At 38.4% G+C, this 22,537-nt stretch overlaps 1 protein-coding gene across 2 annotated transcripts in view; it reads right to left on the bottom strand.

Moving 5' to 3' along the window:
- Positions 1-20,459, bottom strand: part of AKAP6 (A-kinase anchoring protein 6) — a 258,121-nt gene extending 237,662 nt beyond the window's left edge. For both annotated transcript variants that reach the window (XM_063290024.1, XM_063290025.1), the window contains exon 1: positions 20,349-20,459. The gene's annotated coding sequence lies outside the window, so the exon portion shown is untranslated. The remainder of the gene's footprint in view (positions 1-20,348) is intronic.
- Between the last annotated feature and the right edge of the window lie 2,078 nt (positions 20,460-22,537).

Raw genomic sequence — 22,537 nt, 5'->3', positions numbered from 1 at the left:
CAGTTTTCAAACTATTTCTCCTGAGCATTCCTCCCAGCCATTTCCCCTGAATTCCACAGAAGATTCAATCCTTCCAAGTAAGTTGCAATGATATTGCCCCAAGGCTGGCCAACTGTCTTCCCTGAATGTCTTATGGCTTGTTCTGAACCTGCTGTCCCCATTGCCAGTGGTTAAAAATCCTTGCCAGTCTGGTGGATTACTGCTCATGAAATGAGAGGGTACCATGCTTTCTTTCATCCCTGGCAGTAAAATGTCTTGGGCCAGTTTTGCCTCAACTTCTCCATCTGCAAAATGGGGATAATATTGTGGGGAAAACACTTTGAAGATTTAAAATGTGATGTTCTTGGTAACTCATAGAGGTTATGAAGAACTTTCACTGTTGAAGAATACTTCTCATACATAAAGAATGATCCTGTACTTGTCATAGAAGAATGTAAAGCAGAGATTCAGATTATAATTGTGATATAGCACTTAAAAAGACTTAAAGTGTACTGGAATCTAGCTGCAAAAGAAATGTACAGTACTAATAAAGATATGAAATTTGTACCAATACCATGCTTTATCATTCCAATTTGAAAGAGAGGCGTCAGTGAAGTCAGTGCTTTACTGACACATAACTTTATCAGTAAATAATCTTTGATCAAATATTAAATTAAACCCCCAAGTTAGGATTTTAATCTTAGACAATTTTATATAATTGCCCCTTTGGGTGGAAAAAAGAGATTATGTCAAAAAGCAGTAAAGATTTGTTTTTCAATTTTCTATCTTCAGCATTATTGTAGCACAGATGATTGCATTACTGAAGAACAGGGTTTTTTGTGTATGCAAGCGCATGCATGCCATGTGTGTGTGCGAGGGAGAAACAAGGGCATATGCCATTAGGAAGCAGCAGACCAAGAACTGCAGCAGTGTCAAGAAGAGGTAAAACTGGCATTGGCATTTACAATGGAAGTATAAACAGTGCCAATAAACCAACCCTTGATGGGTTGTTGGTTCAAAAACTGCACATGTATATGGAGGAAAGGCAAGGGCTATGTAAAACTGCTAAACAGGTTTAAAAATAAAAGATATCCAATTACAGATTGAGTTCCCAGTTCCTGGTATCCTGAAGTGCTAGTTGGATATTGTTGCTGACCTCCCCTCTTCACTCCACAAACCAGTACTGGCTGCATAACTACTGTGAGATTGTGCAGAGTTAACTTTTTAAGGGAAATCCTTTCTGCCCATGATGCATATCCAACATAGACTTAGATAAGAGACTGGGATGCCTAAAATAGAAATGAGGACTTGCAAACAGACAATTAGAAATTAGACTAAGATACAGGGTTTTTTTTTCTTCAGGTTTAGTCCCATTAGTTTGGGCAGATAAACATTTTTCAAGGTAGAAAGCTGAAACTGATAGAAGCTGCTATGATATGGGCTTTTCACAGACAGAGTTCCTTGCCTCTCCAGGCTAATCAGATTCTTCTGCAGAAGTTAAAGACATGGAGTACCAAAATGAAGTGAATACAATATCACAGAACACTAAGGCTCAGGTTAGAAATTTCATCTGGGAACCACTCACATTTTCAAAACTGTAAAGAGTGTTCTTTAAATATAATGTTTTCCCCTCTGCATTATAATGTGCATTATACTGTCCTTTCTATAAGGACTTGCATTTGAAATACATTAGTCCTTTACCGCTGGGACACCCAGGCAGATCCGATGAATTTCATATTATTTTGCTCCCTTCAGATGTGAATTATTTCATAACTCTTAGAGTGGACAACTTCTGTGTAGCTGCTGTGGAAACATGACAACAGATTACTCAACATGATGCTTTCAATGGGATAAAGTTCAGTTAGACTTTAACAGTGTTCTAAAAATTTATATTTTTGTTTGATTGTAAATGCAGTGTTTCCTTGCAATTCTAAGGCAATGAAAGTTTGCTGCTGAGCAGAGTGACAGCAGTGGTATATCTTCAACTTTTTTTTTAACTGAATGGGAAAGGATATATGTTTTGATACAAAACTGAGGAGCTAGGACAGGGCACTCATTGGCTGACAAATGGGTATCAATTGGTGAATAGTGCTTTGTGCTAAACTATGGAAAAGCAGGTGATTTTTGGTTGTCAGTGTTCTATGAGAACTCACAAATAAACATTTTTGTTCCCATAGTATACTAATGTCCTTAGAAATCTAGACATACACAGAACAGAACAGCCAGTTCCCTGCTGGCCTTTAATTGTACAATCAGAAGACTTGAGCAATGGCAAAGCTGGTCATCTGGAAGAACCCTAAGCAGAAGAGGTGAAGTGGTGATTACTTTATAGAGAATAAAAGGCCCAAAGAGAGAGAAGTGGGGAGAGACAGAAAGCAAGAAGAATGCCAAGTTGGGATGTCTGTATGCCAAGAGAGTTACATTAAAAACAATGGCCTATGGCCTACCTATAAAATGAAGGATAGGTTTTTTGTGTAGTGAGGGAATAAGAATTCTTCATGTCCATCAGAATCAGGTATCTTTTCCTTCCATTCTTGGTAAATAGAGGCTTCCTGACAGAGGAGAATAGAGCAGTGATATCCAGATCCAAACCAGCTTGAGATAGCAGTGAAACATCCAACAGAACACATCAGAGGAGTACCTGAAGAGTTCAGGAACAGGTTGTCATGATGATTCTACTTTCAGCCATGGCTCTTGCTGGCTGTTAACATATTCCTGCATCCAGGCAGATATCCAAACAAAACGGTTTATATTCACTTTGCTGATAAGTAGCTAAGAGTAGATTAGCTTAATTTCTCATAGTTCCCATGGGAAAGTTGAGGCTGCAGATGACCTGGTCTCAGTATCAGATGCCACTCTAGCTTTGGAAGTGGAGTTTTAAACACTATCAAGGAGAACTCCGGGAGGGAGAAGCTTGGAAACAGGGGTAACTGCTGGCATCTCAGACGGACATACCAGCCATTACCATTACAAGAGCCAATGTCTATTGAAGATGGATTGTTGGATTAAGTAAAGAAAAATAGGGGCTGGCAAACCTGAGTTGGATTGGGGAATATTTGCACTGCTGGCAAAAATTGGTAGGCTGTATCCAAAGGACAGTGCTGAAGACCAGAAGAGGAGCAAGAATGTGGGACAATTAAAAACCAATGTAGAGTGCACAGTGGGACTGCTGGAAGAGGACAGAAGATCAGATACAGTAATCAGAAGATCAAAGGTTTACTTGCCAGAGGAAAGCCAGCAAACAATTTTCTATGCAGAACAGAGAGAGTAAAAGAACTGCTGTTAAGCCCTTCCTTAACTCTAGGATCAGGACATAGGTAGAGTTAAGAACATAGACTAGTAATGCACATGTTAAGTTTGTGTCAGAAGTTGTATACACATATGTATGATTCAAGTTGTCCTGAGGCTGAAAGTTGGAGAGGAAAAGAAAAGGTTAAAACACTAGCCACATCAAGTTGTTTTCTCAATAGAGAAGGAGGGAGATATTGTCCATAATGGAACACCAGGCAATTAGCTGGCTGTATACAAACCTTAGCTGGAAATGAAATTACTTTGGCTAGGTATTACCAGAAGCTTGACTAAAAGAGAAAGAGTCAAGGTCTCTGAACCTATGCACACACACGGTAATGGTTGTACTGAAAGCTGTTGCTTACTGAATATGAGAAGGAATATAGAATATTCAAATTTCATCAAAGATCCATTCATTGTTTCAAGCTACCTTGTTTTATTTGTTTTAATATTGTCTTTCTACATCTCCCGATGAAGCAGTTGTGATTGGCTGCTGATGAGAACATCTTTATTCTTTACAAACCCATGGAATGTGGGGAAAAATGCAAAGAGTTTGGGATTGTCTGCCCACAGTGGATCAGGACCAGATTTGGTATGGGGGGAGCCAGCAAAAGAAATAATGAGTTGGAAAAGGGTCCAGATCTGGGCAGGGGCTGTACAGGAGGAAAAAAAAACAGAAAAATATCCCTTAATAGACCCCTTATGGGAGAGGCAGCTTGAGAGTGGCTGGGAATGTTGCTCACTGCTCCATTCTTAACTCTCCTCCCTCTGGTCACATGACCCAGAGTGGGGCTGCTATGAAGGCCACCCTTTGAGTGTTTTCCCTTTTCTATATTACTTACAATAGAGGAACAACAAAATACCTAAATGACATTTTAAAAACTGTGGCCATTGTTTTGTGGAATCAGATTAGAGGAATCCCTGGCATCAAGCCTGTCTGTAATTGCTTGTAACAAGGATTAAGCCTAACCTATTGCCTTTTGACTGTTTCCCTGTTAGGATGAAGCATATGGCATATGAGATTTTCTTGTTCTGGCCCATCTGTCACTGATTTGTCTAATTGGAGGGCTTGTCTTTATCAACTAGAGAAATCCCCCAGGATGATAAAATCTACAAAGACAGAAATATTTGCTTTCAGATTGAATCAGTTCAGTCTAGCAGATGCTCTTGAAATATTGTGTAGGCAGTGGTACCTATTGGTCTTAATGGGGCGGGGGGAAGGGTTCCCATTGTTCAATTGCTGAATAACGTAGCTATCCATGTTATGTAGAAAAGACTAATATAATTTTAAAGCAACCTAATAAAGTGAGTATCTATAACTCTGAATATACCCGCTTGCTTGTCTTCTGAATATAACAGGTGTTCAAAATAAAAGGATGCCATGGAAAGCAGCATCAATCTGAATGCCACCCCCCTCAGACATCTTTGCTTTCCTATCCCTTGGTCATTTGGGGTCACCCTGGATTTCAATCCCACAATTCAGCTGAAACTGTACTACTAGCTGTAGACATAATGAAGTATTTTCAGAAGCATCCAACTTAGCCCTTCCAGACTTAGCCCTGCTAAGACTTGCCTTTCTCTTCTTTAGAATTATCAGGTTTGATCATTTCAAAATAAAAATAGTTGTTCCAGAGTATATTATTTCAGTGGTGAATTAAGTCAAAGTTCCAGCCCACTTTCTTTTGTCTAGAAATCTCTTCCAGTTTTTTTTTAATAGACTGAGGGAGCAAACTTGATTTATGTGAAGCAATCGATGGGTCTGTTTGACAGTAGGATAAACCTTTTCTGTAGCTTCATGAAATGTCCTGCCAATAAATGCATTAGCTTTTATTATCTCTGAATATCTCTCTGAGATAAAAATCAGAAATGTAGCTAGAGATCATTCAGGTATAACTTTGGCCTGTAGCCATCAATCCCAGAATATTGTGGTGTTTCAAAACACCCACATTTTAAAAGAATTTTAAAATCTTTTCTCAAAGACAAATAGCCAAATAGGTATTAATTAATGGTACTTCTACAAAATCTTGGTCATGGGTTAATTGCATAAATGTTTGCATAGAAATCAGAACTCGGTGCTTTGGGAGGGAGAAAAGTTTAATTTTCCTCAAATTACAAGTGACCTCTCATAAAGGTACTTTGCTAGTCTTCAAGGCCACTGGTTTATTTAGCTTATATAATCTGATATCTTCTTACATTTTAATGTTCTTATTGATGTGTTTTATTATAATTTCAGTGATATGAGAAATGTTTTATGGTATACCAAATTTTCTTAAAATTGATACCAACAAATTGCATATAAAATTTGTTATTTTAGCATTTGAAGATTATGTGACGTTGCTCAAGTGGATTTTATATCATTCATTATATTGCTTGTCTTGTATATTCATATTTCAGTATCACAAGGCAACTCTAAACAACAACATGACTATTTCTATTCTTTTTGTGGAGATCTGAAGTGAAGTTATTTGGCAGTAACTCTTGATGAATACTCTCTATTGCTGAATAACGTAGCTATCCATGTTATGTGGAAAAGACTAATATAATTTTAAAGCAACCTAATAAAGTGAGTATCTATAACTCTGAATGTACCCGCTTGCTTGTCTTCTGGATATAACAGGTGTTCAAAATAAAAGGATGCCATGGAAAGCAGCGTCAATCTGAATGCCATCCCCCTCAAATAAATATATAATAAATAAATAAATATATCACAAACAAACGGTGAAGAACAAGCCTCTGAATTGCCCTTCTATTCTGGTTTTTGCTGTTGGCAAATGTACTCTCACAGCAGCCCTGGTGGTAAGGAAAGGCACAATGTTCTAAAGTAGCCTTGGGAGAAACAATGATCTTCTATTTCATGTGCTCTTAGTATAGATATTTTTGAGGTTTTTTTTAATATTTTCTGTTTGTCTCTTTCTACATATACATATATGGCCCTTTCAATCTTGTTAATTGTGCTTTTAATGGGTTTGGAAGATTATTTTAAGTGTTTATGTTTTAGTTTTTATTGTTAGCCAACTTGAGAGCCCTAATGCAGAAAGACAACAAGTTGCTTCAGTGTTTCCAGGAGAGGCGTTTATGTAGGCTAATCCATTGTTCTCCATTTATTCACCTGTCTTCTCTCACTGTTTCTTCAGCTTTTTTTCTCCTTACCAATAAAAAATTGTTTAAGAGGAAATAATGGAATATCTGGGATAGCAGAAAGACGCATTGAAGCATCAACCATTGTCACTTGTCTGTTCTTTTTCTATGTTTGATTGATGGTATTGATGAATCCTGGACTTCCATTTTATGACCAGGTGATACAGGTGACAATGAATGCTCTTTAATCAAACTGTCAAATCACTCCTTTAATAGCAACATCAATTGATGGCTTCCTGACTACAAGATTGGTTAAGACTAGTTGTCTACATGCTATGCAGAATTTGGAACCTATAGCTAAGACAGCTGAAATGCTCATATGCTTATCTGCCACTTATTTTTCAAATTATCTTTGACTGTAATAAAGATTTGATTTGATTTGGAAAATAGGGACTCTTCTGGGGACTTTATGTCAAGTTTTCTGAACCTGACACTCTTCAGATGTGTTGGATTTATTGCCAAATCAGTGTTGGTGCCCTTGACTTCATTGTGCAAATGAAGTCAATCAGACAAGAACCTTATGCTACTAACTTGATCATCCAGAGACATCCTTAAAGCAGTATACAATGGACCTGCAAGAAGGAAGAATAAGGGCATATCCACACTGTACCCTTAAACTAATCCTGTCCTGTGCTGATGCGGTCTGGACCCTAAGTTGTTTGACAAAAATTCTGTCCAGTTTGCTTTGGCAGCAACTTGCCAAGTGTTCAGTCTAGACTGCCAGCTACAGCATACTGTACATAGCCCCACTAGAATTCCCCTGCCCTCCCATCCTGTTGTGTCAGAAGAGCAATTGCCAATCACTTCCTTTTATGTGGGCAGGTCTGACTAGACTCACACACACACACACACACACACAGATGTCTGTCTGTATGTATAAACACATACACACATATAAATATATATGTAAACAAAGTTAAATTAATTCTCTATACATTATTAAAGCATCAGTATACACCACATACTTGCAGACACAACAACCAGCTTAAAAATAAACATTCCTTTCTTCTATTTTCCCAAGTTTGGCTCAATAACATCTGTTGCAGCTACAGTTACAGGAGTCTGTTAGTAGCATTGCGATTATAACATTTGCCTGACATGTAGAATATTACTAATTTGAAACCCAGCAAAATAATGAAAAAATTACTATTTTCTTTTCCTGAGCTACCCACTTCACTGCCTTTTCTTTTCTAACAAGTTTACTGGTGCACTATTTCACTGGTTTTCATGTCACTTGTGTTAGAAGGGCTTTACCCCAGCCTTCTAACAGCCTTTGTTCATTTGGACTATTTGGAAGGAACATCCTGTATTTCAGTGGTGCACTAGTGGACTTTTAAAAAGAAAAAAAAAGCCCAACAGAAAACTTTGTTTGTTTGTTTGTTTACTTTCTATCCCGCCTTTATTATTTTTATAAATAACTCAAGGAGGTGAACATACCTAATACTCCTTCCTCCTCCTACAGTATTTTCCCCACAACAACAACCCTGTGAGGTGAGTTGGGCTGAGAGGGAGTGACTAGTAGCTCAGGCAATGAAAAGCAGTGATTTTTTTTTTAAAATACTCTATATGTTTCTGTTTCAAACCAGTGGCCCTCTGCATGTAAGGCAACTGTTATCATTGCTATGCTACTGTGACACTGTTGGTAACAATAGCTGCTCAGGAGATTAGAGAGCTGCAGGGCCATGAATACAAACCCAGGTGAGCGGCATTCTTGTCATAGAGTACAATATCAAAATGTAGGGGGTTGCCTAGAAGAAATAAAGTGCAGCAGGAAAACATGGGTGCTGATTGCACTCACAGTGGGTTGGGCATATGTAAAGGACATCATTGCCTTTCTTGCCCACCACAAATGGTTGGTGGTCCATTTCTGGGGCAACCTGGTAGTGTGAATGTGGTCTAAGGAATGAAATATGATATAAAGCTATATACGTTTACATCATTTAAAAATGTATGGAAGCATAACTGTCTTTGTATTGTCTGGATTACAAACAAAAGTATTGACAAAATGAGCACAGTGGTTATCTTTGATTCTGATAAAGTGGAGAGAGACAAAGATGGACTTGGTAATGCTGCCCTTACTAGCATGTTGAACTCTGATGGAATGTTTCATTGCATTCATAAATGAGAGAAGAACTTCAAAATGATCAGATTGTGGCATTTTTTAATTGCAATGGGACTGAAAGCTTATATGCTAAAACTTTTAAATGGTTGAATTTAAATTCTACAGAAACTACCTTTTTAAAATGAAATCACCCTCCCCCCAAAACCTATATTCTACATGGTAGGAAATGAGACAGTGACTTATCAACTGACCCTGATTCTATGACGCAAGATTACATCAGATTGTGGCATTTTTTCTTGCAATGGGACTGAAAGATTTGTCATTATATGCTAAAACTTTTAAATGGCTGAATTTAAATTCTACAGAAACTACCTTTTTTAAATGAAATTACCCTCCCCCAAAAACCTATATTATACGTGGTGGGAAATGAGACAGTGACTTATCAACTGGCCCTGATTCTAGGAGGCAAGAATATTACTGGTCTCCAAATGAACTGCTGCAGTTGGTCTGAACACAGGTCAGATAGAAAGGGTGGAGGTCAAATGAAGCAATGGTTTGAAATGCAACCATGCCCAAAAGAAAATGCTGCAATTCAAAGAACACTTTCCATACATGCTACATAAATGCTGCTGTTCCAGCTGTATTGCATTCCTTACAGCCCCACCCAGGTTAGACCTATTCTACGAGAAGGGTAACCTAGCTGAGTTGAATGAACCCATTTCTTGTTGTTTCTATCTTTTCCAAGTGTCTCAACTGATCTGCAAACCAGCTTTTAAAGAAAGAAGGGTGCTACATGATCATCTGCAGAAAGATATATTGTTTAGCAACTGATTTTTTTCGGATCAAGCAAAACCAGGTGATCCTACCTGTATATCTAGCTAAACATTTATCTAGAAATAAAATGTTATCAGCAACATTCCTTTGATTAAGACAAATAAGTGATGTGTCAAAGGTGTTTGAACCTTTGGGGACTTGGTGAACAATTGTTTAAAGTTATCTGTTTTCAAAGAGTTAGGATGCATTAGCCATTGTCTTGTTGAATTTCATAAGATGTTCCTCTGAGGAAGTGTTCACTAAGTAAGACTTTTAAAAACTACAGGCTATGTCATGCCCAACCTGTTTAGTTTACAAGCATTGTAAATCCAACCCACTTTTCCTTTGCTTTCCCTTCCTCAACTGCAAACTCTAAGTCAGTGTTTCTCAACCCTGACAACTTTAAGATGTGTGGACTTCAGCTGGCTGGGGAATTCTGGGAGTTGAAGTCCGCACATCTTAAAGTTGCCAAGGTCAAGAAACACTGCTCTAAGTGATTTCATGAGCTTGCTCTTACCAGTTGAATGAGAGATGGGAGTGGGGAAAAAGGCTGTTTTCTCAAACTTGCAAAGCAACCAGTTTTTCTGTGGTAGTCCTCTGTGTAATTAGATTCAAGTATATTGAGCCAATCACTAAAAGATTAATTTTAAAATTTCTGGTCATAAAATGTTCATGATATAAACATCATTTCTGAAAGATACCTTTGCTTAAGTTCTATAAAAAGAATGTTCTGAGGATTATATTCAAGAATGTGAGACCCTAACAAGCTTCATATCATGCAGTTTGGAATCAAAACCTAAAATTGTCTCCAAAAGCAATGATTGGTTGAGCTCAAAGATTGCAAAGGATCTTAAATTGTGATTACAAGACAGTTAATTAATCTGCAGTATAAATAGTAATCAGTAATTTTAATTTTGAAAAAGATTTTAACTTTAAATAAATAAAATTATTTTTAAAAGCCAGTTTTCAATTATGTGAATATTGGCAGACATGCCACATCTTTTAGATAATTCCAAATATCAATAGATTAAAAAGCATGCAGAGAAAACACTGCAATATTTTATGAAAATTCACTGTTAGAGATATGAGGAAAACACAGTTTAATATTACCTAGTATTCAGCAGATATGTGTATTATTTTGCTTATATTTATCATATTTGGTATGATTATAATGTTTAGAACTTTAGCATATCAAAAACTGTAAAACAGAAGACAGAATTCTACATAAAGCGAGACTGGATAGAACATTCATTTGGAAAAGATATTCTGAATGGTTTAATATATATGCAAAACACATCTGTCCTTGTTTGCAATGTCTCAGTCCCTCAGACAAGACAGGATTAAGGCATAGTCTCTTCTAAAGTTTGTTCAAACTTAGAACTCATTTTTTGACCTTGGAATGATAAAAGGCTGAGTAAGCTTTGCTGTATTCAGGCTGTCCAGGAAATAACACAGTTTCATCATTGCATGGAACAGGAACATAGCAAGCATTTCAGATTCTCTTTCAGAAGCCATTAGCCAGTCTTAACTTGCAGTTGCTTGCTTAGGCTTCAGTGCTACACACTTTCATTACTACAAAGTAAGTCCAGTTGAATATTATAGATTTACTTTCAAATAAATATGAGGTTCTAGAATGCAAGAATCTGCATAACCTAGATACTGGTCGTGATTCTATACCAAACCATTCCCAGCACGTATTTCACTATTCACAGTTGCCCAAATACATCTGAAACAACCTTCATTTATACCATATAGCCATTGTATACAAGTATATATTTCTGTACATGTTATGATTTTCATCTGAATAGTTCTTATTCCTGGAGGGCTAGCTTAACTCTAAACCAAAATGAGACATGTGGCTGAGGCTGCCCATTTTACCCACTGCCCCTAGCTGCCATCACACCCACCTCCATTATACTCTCAGTTTCCTGACTGCCATCCCACATGCTGTCTACTGAAGCTTCTGCTTGATTCTAAATTAAAGATTTAACCTTAAATTATAATTACAACTGTAACCAAGCGTTTAGCATCACTCTTACAAATCTCTTTCGAGTGCCTATTACCTTGTTCCTGGGAACATTATTTTTGATACATTGAAATATTTTAAGTTTGCTTCCTGGTTATTAAGAATGACTCTTTGGGGGGGAAAAATCTTTCTGATTTTACCTAAAACTGTCAACCAATTGTCAGCAATAATGTTCCCTGAAGTGGCATTAGGGACTTTATAAATGGGAATTTATAGGGGTACAAATGCAAAGTAAGGGAGTGAGATCTTCATTTTAGACTAGCTAAAATTGGGACTAAAGATTTGAGGGAAATGGACAAGCTGCTGTTTGGGGGATGTGCTACTTGCTGTGTCCATTATATTCTGCTTGCTTCTTTACAGTTATGCAAATATTACAGGCAATAATCTCCAATACTCAGAGGAAGCTGAGGCCTGTCGTTCTACCCATAGAATTTTCTACTGCGTAGAAGGGGGGAACCTATACCTGTGTTTTGGTACTTCCATACTGGTTCCTTCAGGATAAATTCTGAGTTAGTGAATGAACAACAACTGATTAGATACTACTTGAAAAGCTCAGAACAAGCCTGAGTTTAACAGGGATCTGAAAATAGTCGGGAAGAAATCCTGGAGGCTCTATGTAGTGAGTTATAAGGATCTCTTCATCATTTCTTAAAAGACAGTCAGTTAACTCAGTGTCCTGTTCAGACTATGAGGCGTCCAGGCAGATTTAATATCAAAAAAATATTCTTCATTAAATAACTATTTACAATAAATAAGTCCTTGGGATAAAGAGACAGACTGATTCTGACCAAGACCAACTGGGTAGCAATGAGGAAACCAGCAAAATTGCGGGAGGAAACTGTAATAAAACAGCAGAGCAGGATTCATTGACAGAGGCTGGAAGCCTGGGAGAAGCTAGGGCATGTTGCACTACTGAAACCGCGAACGAATGTCCACAATCTGGAACACCACTCAAACTAGGCTGGCACTGGGAAGCTGGGCGAGGCCAAACTGGATCCACTGGAAATGTCTTGGACTGGACTCAGTGACTCAGGCTGAACTGGAGACTCGGAACTGGAGACTCGGAACAAGACTGAGAACTCGAAGCCAGGCTAGACTCAGCTGGAGACACTGGGCTGGGCTGAATGCTCTGGACTAGAGACTTGGAGCAAGGCTGAGAACTTGAAGCAAGGCTGGACTCGGCTGGAGATTCTGGACTGGGCTGAAGACTAGGCACATGACTAGGCTGGGCTGGAGGTTCTGGATTAGGTGAAGGGCTTGAAACACAACCGGACTTGATCACAGGTCCTAGGCAAGGTTGAAAACCCGATTCACAACAAGATAGATGTGAAGTTCCTGAACAATGTTGGGTAACCAGGGCACAGCTAGGCTGGGCTGAAGATCCAAGGCAAAGCTGGAGGTCGAAAGCACAACGAAGCTATACTGGAGACTTTGGACAAGGCTAGGAGCTAGAAATGTGACAAGGCTGAACTGGAGACTCAAGGCAAGGCTGAGGGTTTAAAGCATGACGAGGCTGGACTGGAGACTCTGGACACAGCTGGAAACTCAAAGCAAGGCTGGAAGCGTGCCTGAAATGTGCACAAGGATGACAAGAGGTCTGAAGCTGGATGCAAGGCTGAGGCTGCTGGGTTCAGCAAGGAGAAGATCCTCTGTGGCAGTGGGTGCAGGATCCAAGTCCTCTCCAATAAGAAACACTGGCGCTGATTCCCCTCCAGTTACAGGCACTGTTTCCGATGCAGGTAAGGACTTATCTGCTGGAACTGCGAGCTCGAAGGATCAGTTGTCTCCAGCAGCTTGCTCTTTGCATGTCTGCCTTTTATGCTGATCCCTTGTGCACCTATTCCCTTCTGCAGACAACCGGGCTGCCTTCTCCTTTGCATGCTTTTCTGCCCGTTGTTGGTGTGCGCTGATTGGAGGATTCAAATCCTTCTCCAAAGACTGACCAATCAGGGTCTGTGACTCTTCCCGTGCTGCTGACTCATCTCTGGGTTTCGCTTTCCCGGTTTCAGCCCAGTAAGTTTCTGTTTCCCCCTCTGACTCAGAAAGAGTTTTGTTTTCTGAGTCAGAGTCTGGTTGGAATCTCACACTCAGATGCTTCCAGCAAGAGGAGATAACCAGGTATAAGCCAGCAAACTGGAGACAATTCCAAGCATGACTCAGTATAGACTAGAAATGGGTTCAGGGGCAAAAAGGAAGAATTTCCATGCAATTTTGCAGCAAATTCAAAAAGATTTGAGGACTTAGCACACCATCATAGGTGGAAGACCTCAGCACTGAGACATTTCCTATGAGTTCAGAAATTTTCCATGTATGGAGGAGAAAGCACAGTTGTGTTCTCTAGTCCTTCTCTGGTACGTTCTGTATTCTTCTAATACAGCTTTTGCCAAATTATGGTCTATCCAGTTCCAAAACAAAGAGTAGTGGAGTTCACCTAGGGAAATCAGATTCTTTCTTTTTGGAACTATTTGAATGATTTCTCAAGCATAAGAGTTGAAGATCCTAGGGCTGACTCTATGTGCTTTCAGATGGATGACTCCTAGTGTTCCTAAACAAGAAGCATTGCATTGCAGTTCCATCTTTCCCTTTTGAACATATTTTTCTATTAAAACAAGATGGAAGAAGCAGCTGGAAGACACAGGGGAGTTACAAATAATAGAGAATATCATCTTGCTTCCATAAATCTAGATTCAATGCATTCCTTTTTAAGATGTGAGGCACAACCTGTTTTTGACTTTTCATGTAACCTACAATGATTTCATAATCTACGCTTTGGAACTCCAAGACTTCAAGTTAAAAATTCTCCACAAAATTCCCTGCAATATTTTAGTAGGGCACAATTAAAGGACGAACCCTAACATCTAAATTTGTATCCAGGCAGCAGAACAGCTTGAGGCTATAATGTGATAGTTTTTGCTCAGTTTGAAGCTCAAAACAATTGACTGACATGATTTCTGAAAGCATAATGGAAAAGATGCAAATAGATAATGTATGAAGGAATAAATCTTATTTTTTCAGTATTACATAAGGCCAAAATATACCAAGATTTTCTCTGTGGCCAAGGTATGTCCTCCTTAGAGAGTTTGAAATCAAATCCTTCCATAAGGCTAAAGCGTTGTTGAGCAGCTGCTGACAAGGCAAAAGGGAGGAAGACAGTAGAGGGCTCTAGACCCAGCACAGCCATGGCCTCTCCCCCAGTACACCTGTTGTGGCCCTTCTCAAAATCAAGTTTTCTCAACATGGAAGAGCTGGGATCAGAGGCTGGGAGGATGCTGGAAGGTAATTTCAAACAATATTTGTTCCTCTGAGAGAGAGAGAGACAGGAACAAATCCCTGAGGTGTACCCAGGAACCACTGACTTGTGACCACAGCCTGATGTCAGAGCTATGATTGCTACAGTAAAACCCCATCTGCCATCTTTCTTTGCTACCAATTGTAGCAAAATTCACAAGAATTTACATTAAGTCAGTTTGTCAACCTTGGCAACTTGCATGCTAGCTGGGGAATTCTGGGAGTTGAAGTCCCCACATCTTAAAAGTTGCGATGGTTGAAAAACACTACATTAAGTGAACATCACTTTCATTTATCTTGTTGGAAGACTGACATTTCAGAACAGTTATTTTAAGAATGGTAGTATTTTTTTTCCATTTTAAGAGAAATCATGACCTATTTAGCAGTTCTAAAAGAAAAACTGTACACACACACACAGAAATAGAAACAAAACTACCATTCCAAGCTGTTTGACACAGTAAGTATTTATTGTTTTTTCACTGGAAATAGCTTATGCAGGAACTAACTTGGGGCTTTTGGATGGTGGGCTTCTAGCTATAGCAATTAAAAATCACCATATGGAAAAACAGGGATAGGTAGATATTTTATCAAATTATTTTTGAGTTGCCTTATTTGCCAAAAAAGTCATAATTGCTCAGACAATTATAATTTAAAGATTTTAAGTAAAATCTTTAAGTAAAAACTGTAATAAGCACCAAAGGAAAAAGTATCTTAATACAGAAAGTAAATTAACTAACTTAAAACATTTTTTTTAAAAAAGGAACTGAAAAATAACCTGCCTTATCTTTAGCAAAGATAAAGACCCTACAGAGGAAATTTCATAACTAGGGTACTGCTATACAACCAGTCTCAGAGTTATTGGGATTCGGGTGGTATATAATAAATATTCTATCTTGTGTCTGCACAAACTTCATCTGTCCTGGTGGGGCATGGAAGAGGGGTTAGGGTTAGAGATAGGCAAGTTTATTTAAGAAGCTTCACAATCAATAATACATATTTTTTCATTTGTAATGCCATAACTCCCATATCTTCTTTTCTGAAAAAGGGCAGGCTTCATACTTTCAGAAGAGACTAGGAGGTGTGAGAATTTCAAACATCTGTACAAAAGGGTTGTAGCCATAGGCCTCACAACAGTTAAGGCAGCTATGGCTCCAGAAAGCAAGATACGGGTGTTAGTACGAACTGAGGTGACTCGGATACAGGGGGACAAGATCCAGCTGAAAGGACTGGCAAAAGTTTGCTGCAAAGTAAAAACCAGAGCTAATAATATTTATCTTTATTTATTTATTTATAAAACTTATACATCGTCTCAATCTAATCAGACTCTAGGTGCTTTACCAGTAAGAATAATAGAAAATATAATGCAATACAACGGTGCAGTAGAACTAATTCCAGTAGTGGTGGTTCCCCAAAGACCCTCCAGAAAAGCAAGGGCTTCACCAGGTGCTGGAAGGCCACCAAAGTGGGGGCCATCTTCGCCTTGGGGGGAGGCTGTTCCATAGGAGAGCAACTCCTATAGAGAATATTCACTGTCAGGCCCCCTCCTGTTGTACCTCTTGAGAAAAAAGGACCCTTAGCAGGCACTCTCTGGCCATCTGAGTCAGGTTGAAGAAATTAATTGGGAAAGGTGATCCCTTAGATACGCTTGGATACCCAGGGCTTTAAAGATAAGGACCAGTACCTTAAGTTGCACTTCAAAACACACTGGCAATCAGTGTAGCTCCCCCAGCAATGGTATAACATGGCAGTATTAACAGGAATCTGTAAACATGCAGATTGCTGCATTTTGGACCAGCTGAAGTTTGCAGGTGGTATTCAAGGGCAGTCCCATGCAGTAATCTAAACAGGAGATACTAAGGGCAAGGTAGTAAGGAATATCCTGCCAATGCTCATGAAGAAGGGAGAAAGTGAAGCAAAGTGTGTGCACCTGAGCATCCTAGCTGATCTCTCTCATAATGGCAGACAGTACTTTAACTAAATTAGCCAAGTTTAGCTAATTATGTTGAACAACCCTAGGGTACTACAAACTATTTAGTACAAATTACATTTTGATAGTAAAGCATGTGCTACCGAAAGAATATTAGCAAATGGATGATTGAGAAATCCAAGTTCTGGTACATAACCTCACATTTTCCTCCAATTTGTTTTATTACAGTATTGTTATTATTAATCTTTATTACAGCCAAAGGCCAGGGGTAGAAGGTAGAAAACAGCTAAAAATAATTACATAAAAGTAGAATAATACAGGCATAACTTCCTGCATTCTTGTCAATTGAAATGCAGCTCCTTAATATGTATGGCAACATACAAAGAACAGGATAAATCTCCTGATTTTGTGACATGAAGGCTCTTCATATGCCAGGAAAAATTGTGTCTGGCCTGGTGAGCCACATGTTTTTCAGTTCCATTTACTTTGAAAAAAGGGATCTACTAATCATGGCTTGTCTAGGGCAAATGACTTACCTGGTTTGGTAATTGAAGGCTGAACTCCTAGCAGGCAAGCATTTTTGAAATTGGCAGAATGGAAGGAACATTTATTTCTTATTTCAAATCATCACCATTTCTATATCAATAGTCACCAGATTTTCTACTATGATGTTAACTACTGGTTAAAATCAAAATTGCCATTATGGTAATTATTGCAACAACCATAATGGTGATAATGCTATTTAAGGGTCATTTGTGGTGAGATACAGTTTTTCACATAATAAGAATCAGGAGTTCCCTCAGGATGGAAGAGCTTTTTGTAGCACAGAGAAAATTCTATTTATGTACATTTTTACCTTGGGATAAATTTCGCTGATCTACTAAGTGCATGACTGATTTTATTTCAGATCCATTAACATATATTAACTAAATATCTTAAAAAACCAGGGTCTACTTTCTGAGGTCCGTAAATCATGATGTTTAATATACCTGGTTCCTTCTCCATCTAGCCTTCAAGTTCATAAAATGCATTTAATTATTAAGAACGTTATTTGTGATTCTAAAGTTAGTGAATAATAACAGATGCACTAATATTTTTATGCTGTCATTGTGGTTTTAAAAATGAATTTTTTGGAGAATCTTAAGCTTTATTGCTGGCCATCTCAATTTAAATAAAACAAATTAATTTTTTTCCCTAAGATAATATAAGTCTGGGCCTGATATTGCTAATATTCAAGAAGCTATTTTATTATTTGTATTTAATTAGTATGTATTTGTATTTCATCATTTTCAAGAGGCAGTGTTACTGAAATAGAAATGCTTTAAAAATAAAGTTAAAATGATAGAAATATGTAGGGAAATGCACTTTTAATGTACTAATAATTTTAACTGAACTTGCTTTAAAGTCACTAGTTAACTGATTCAAATATCTGTTCCAAAACTCACCCACATTGTTTAGCAATTACATTAGGTCCTTTATATAAACATGTCTTCTTCCAGTGTTTCTGACTAGTAATGTTTCAAACTCCCTTACACAGTCTAGGTTGTCACATCACATTAAATCATAATTTGTTTAACCATGGCTTGTTGAAAACACAACTGATTGAATTCACAAGTTACATTAAGCCATATATCTGGGTTATCAACCACAACGGCTGGGATCCCACAAAACGCTTAGTCAAAGCCCCAGTATGGCTTAATAGGATGGACTCAGACATGAGAGTGACTCTAACATTTCCAAGAGGAACATTTGTTTACCCTACATGAAACTGAATTTGGAATCTTCTTCATATGCTCAGACTGAGCTACATCTCCACCCAATTCGTCTACAAGGGTCTACTGTATGTTAAACATAGACCCTACAAAAAGGTAAAATAATTCATGCCTAATTCATTTACCCACCCACCCCTTCTGAAGCACACCAAACCTGCTAGAATGCTTCATTTCCTTCTGTCTTCATTGCTTGCATTATTAGAAAAGCCCTAAGAATTAGACTGCATGTTTGAGCAACCAAGTAGCAGACTCAGTCTTTTAAAAAAATAAGCTAAAGCTTTAGTTGTGCTTCATAAAAACAGATGCATATAAGTGATGGACATTTGCTTTTCTTCTCTATATGGTGAACAAATTTACATACAGTATGTCACTGTATATTTCTTAAGTCACACACATTTTATATTTTTCCTGCCAGACCCATGTTGCTGGCAGATTCCTTGGGCCCTACACAATCAGCAAATTGGTGTATATGACTAATAGTAATTACTAGTATTCTTTTTTCTGAGCAATGGGTCAACCAATGCTCAAATAGTAAAATGCCTTGGGCTTAATCCAGCCCCCAGCCAGAGACATTCTTTCCCTTGCTAACTCAAGCTTTTTCATGGCTGGTAAACACCCAGTGGACTCCAGAGATTTCTTTTGATAGAAAAGCACACTGTCGCTTTTTAAGCATCACAGTAAATAAAACATTCACGGTTTAAAAGAAGAGGTTGTGCTGGATAATGTCCATAGGTTACAATGTAAGCTGCTTAATTAAAATAAAAAAGATCCATTAGAGATCATGCCAGATGAGACCCTTGTGCTCATTATGGCTTTGAAAAAGGATCAGTTCTTCTCTGTGTTTGCTCTTTCACACTCTTGTACCAGCACACTTAAACTCTGAGGGGTTTTTTTTACCCCCTTGTCCTTTGACGCTTAAAAGGTTCACTCAGATAACAAAACTGCCTCATATTTCTCCACTTCTAACTGCGCTGGTAAAATAAGAAGTCGGATAAGCAAAGCAGAGATGGAGGCCACTCCCTAATTCCCAGGGGATACATCAGTCGGGTAAACTGACACGTGTCTAGTATTTCCTTTCTTTTCACTGCAAGCAATTGAAACAATGACTCATCTAAACATTAAGAGACAATGAAAGGTATTATCCCACCCATCCAGGTTAGTGAAACCCATGTTGGCTAAAGGAATCAGCAACGACATAATTTGATTAGGAAACAGAAACACTGAGATGCCGTTAGTAATTACCAAAAAGCATCCTGGTATGAAACAAGTACATGCAAATGGACTCAGTTAATTAAGGGGAAGTTAGCACAACCACTCATGTTAACAGTGTATTCATGGGATACCAGCACTAACAGATGGAAGCTGGATTTTCTTGGCTATACCTTTACTGCAGTTTTGATGGGAGATTTTCTTTTTTTCAGGTAAATACCTCAATCCAAGGGACACAATATGCCATGCCATGCACAGGCTAACAAGAACAGTAATAGGTAAAGGAGGCAACTACCTCTCTGACTTTTTAGGGAGAAAAGTTAGTGTCTGATGGGCTATAAATTATAAAGAACAAACAGCCCAGGATCCTAGCTGAAGTCAGTGCATCATCTGCCAAATGCTTATTCACCATTAGTTACCATTTTTATCTGATAGCAAAACGCATCCAAGAAGCTGATGATACCACAAGCCTCTAAAAAATAGCAAAAGGTCAAGAAAAGATAGGGTGGATATTTCTCATGCAAATACAAGTATAGGTAGGGGATTGTTTTAATCTCTTCGCTTCCAGATGAAGTAAAGAAGAAATAAATAAGCAAAAGGAAGAACAGATTAAGGTATGAAATTCAGTATATTGCAGATCACTTCAGCAAAGCAACCAGAACTGCCATTATCTATGTATCTGGTGTCCTGTAGCTCTGGTAGGCCTTTGTCTAAGCCTGTCTACCTAAACATTTATATTTAGGCATGCAGCATCTTTCATCCAAAGCCATCCTAAGTAAGCAAAACTCAGAGACTTATTACAGGAGAGCATGACACAGATAAGCACTGGCTCGTGTTAAGACTTACCCTCTCCACTTCACACCATCCTCCTTTGATGTTTACAGCACAGTCTGTAGGACGCAATACTAGGAGGTGCCTTGTTTGACCTGCTGCATGATGCTGTGACATCAGTTCAGATGATGCAGCTCATTATGGGAAAGGCTGCTGTTGCTATGGCAACTGAGATGTGATAGGAATCCTTACTGCATTTCCAGGGGAGTCCAAGACAATACAGAAGCTTTTTAAAGAGACAGACCAGAGGCAGACCAAAAAATGCAAGGAGGGTTGAGAAAGTGCAGTGTCATTGTCTTAAAAACACACATACATACAAGCATTATAACTCTCTGTGTGTTTATTCAGAGAAAACATCACCTGAGAATTTCTCTCTGTGCTCTAGCAAGGATGTACATACATACATACATACATACCTGCTCAAAATTATTTCTATGTAAAGGAAAAATGATATTCACATGTGAATTCAGCCTGGCTATTGCAAATCACCTTGTAGCTGTCAAATTGTTTCAAAGTCACACAAACTAATTTGGGTATAATTGTCTACAATGTGAAAGCTGTCAAAACATGACCTAAACACTATCCTAGCAAATTGTGCCCCACCCAGTTAGGTTGTAGGTACCGAAACTCTGAGAAATCCTTTTTGCTTCTAGATGGTGTTTTAAAATTGCATCCTATATTTGCCAGTCATTTGATGTAAACATTGTAAAGGCATTTCTTTCTTTCTTTTTTAAGTGGAGGCTGCTTTTTATTTATTTAATTTGTAACTGACAAGAGGAGAACTTTTTAGCCAGTCAAGGAGAGGAAAGGGGGAGGGAAGCGCCCCATCATGTCTCAGCTGTAAGCTAACCTGCAGTATCGTCTGCATGCTGAGTAGCTTGCTTTTCATCTGCCTAAATGAGGACTCGAGAGGGGCTGTAAGCAATCTGTGTGTCCTCTGGGCCACAGAGCTGTGGACCCAGCAGCAGTTTAGTTAATGGACACTTGTCTTGATTTTCCCCAGTCTCACCGTTGGGGGAAAGGTATTACCCTCAGCACCTGGAGTTTTCTTCCTCATTCCATAGAAACATAAAGAAATATGACTGCATTGGGCAACCTTGAAATACAGCAGCTTGAAAATTCACACTTAAACACAGATGACATATTTTTGATCTTTGGCCAGCAGTACTAAGATTAGAGAGGTTTTGGCAAAACTGCCTTTCCCAGGCGTGAAAACCTCTTTAAAACATAGCAGAGAAGGTCTGGATTGTATGGGTTTCTTAGGCTTAGGGCCTAAGAACAGACAAAAGCCACAGGGCTTCTAAGCCTAAGATTGCCACCTAAGCTCATATGCTAATTCTGGAGCAATGCAAGCCACTACAACTTGCATTTCTGCATACTAAATCATTTTCCCTTCCCATTCAACATTTGCACAAGAAAGGCAAGCTTTCCCACAAGACCCATCAGATTAAGTTCATCACTCTACAAACCAGGAAATCTAATTGTTAGCAGCAGGGCTGATTCCATAGAGTGAAAGTTCAGAGGTCTCAAACCTTCTCTCCTCTAAGCCCTCGGGTCTACATACCTTTACCCTACCTTCCTGCCTTGGAGTTACTGCTGCTATCAGCTATCTCCAGACAGTTACCTCATTTGGCACCCTCTCCCTAAAGCCACAGTGTATAAAAGATAGGACACCAACAATCTATCCGTTTTCCTGGCAAATGAAAGGATTAGAGGGTATAATACTGACGTAAATTCTATAGCACCATCTTCTGACCCAGTAGGGATGAGCCATGTAACTAGAGAAATCAGCCCCCTCCTTTGGGAGATAGATTAATTTCACAAGGCATAAACAGAATTAAACTTTATTTTTGAAAAAAGGAAAAGAGAAAAGATTAAATTCCTTTTTAATTATAAGTAGTAACATGTACAACATTTAATGGTGGAGGAAATAAAAATATAGAGTTGCTAAAATTAAAAACAGCCTCTTTAAAGAACTTCCAATAGAAAAAATGATCAGAAAAATAGAAAAGCTTTCGACAAGATATTGTTGGCTTGCTCCTAGTTAAAAGCAATTCTGACAAAAAAACACATCTTGAATAAGCTAAATAGAAACAATAGATACCAGAGACAAGAAAGCTTAAATAGCAGTATACATTCCAAATAAAAGGTAACCTTATACAATATTTCTAGCTAAATGTGTTACCTATTCCTTAGAGAAAAAT

The sequence above is a fragment of the Candoia aspera genome, chromosome 1, assembly GCF_035149785.1.
Source record: "Candoia aspera isolate rCanAsp1 chromosome 1, rCanAsp1.hap2, whole genome shotgun sequence".
NCBI lineage: Eukaryota > Metazoa > Chordata > Lepidosauria > Squamata > Boidae > Candoia > Candoia aspera.
This window is presented reverse-complemented; position numbering and strand designations above follow the sequence as displayed.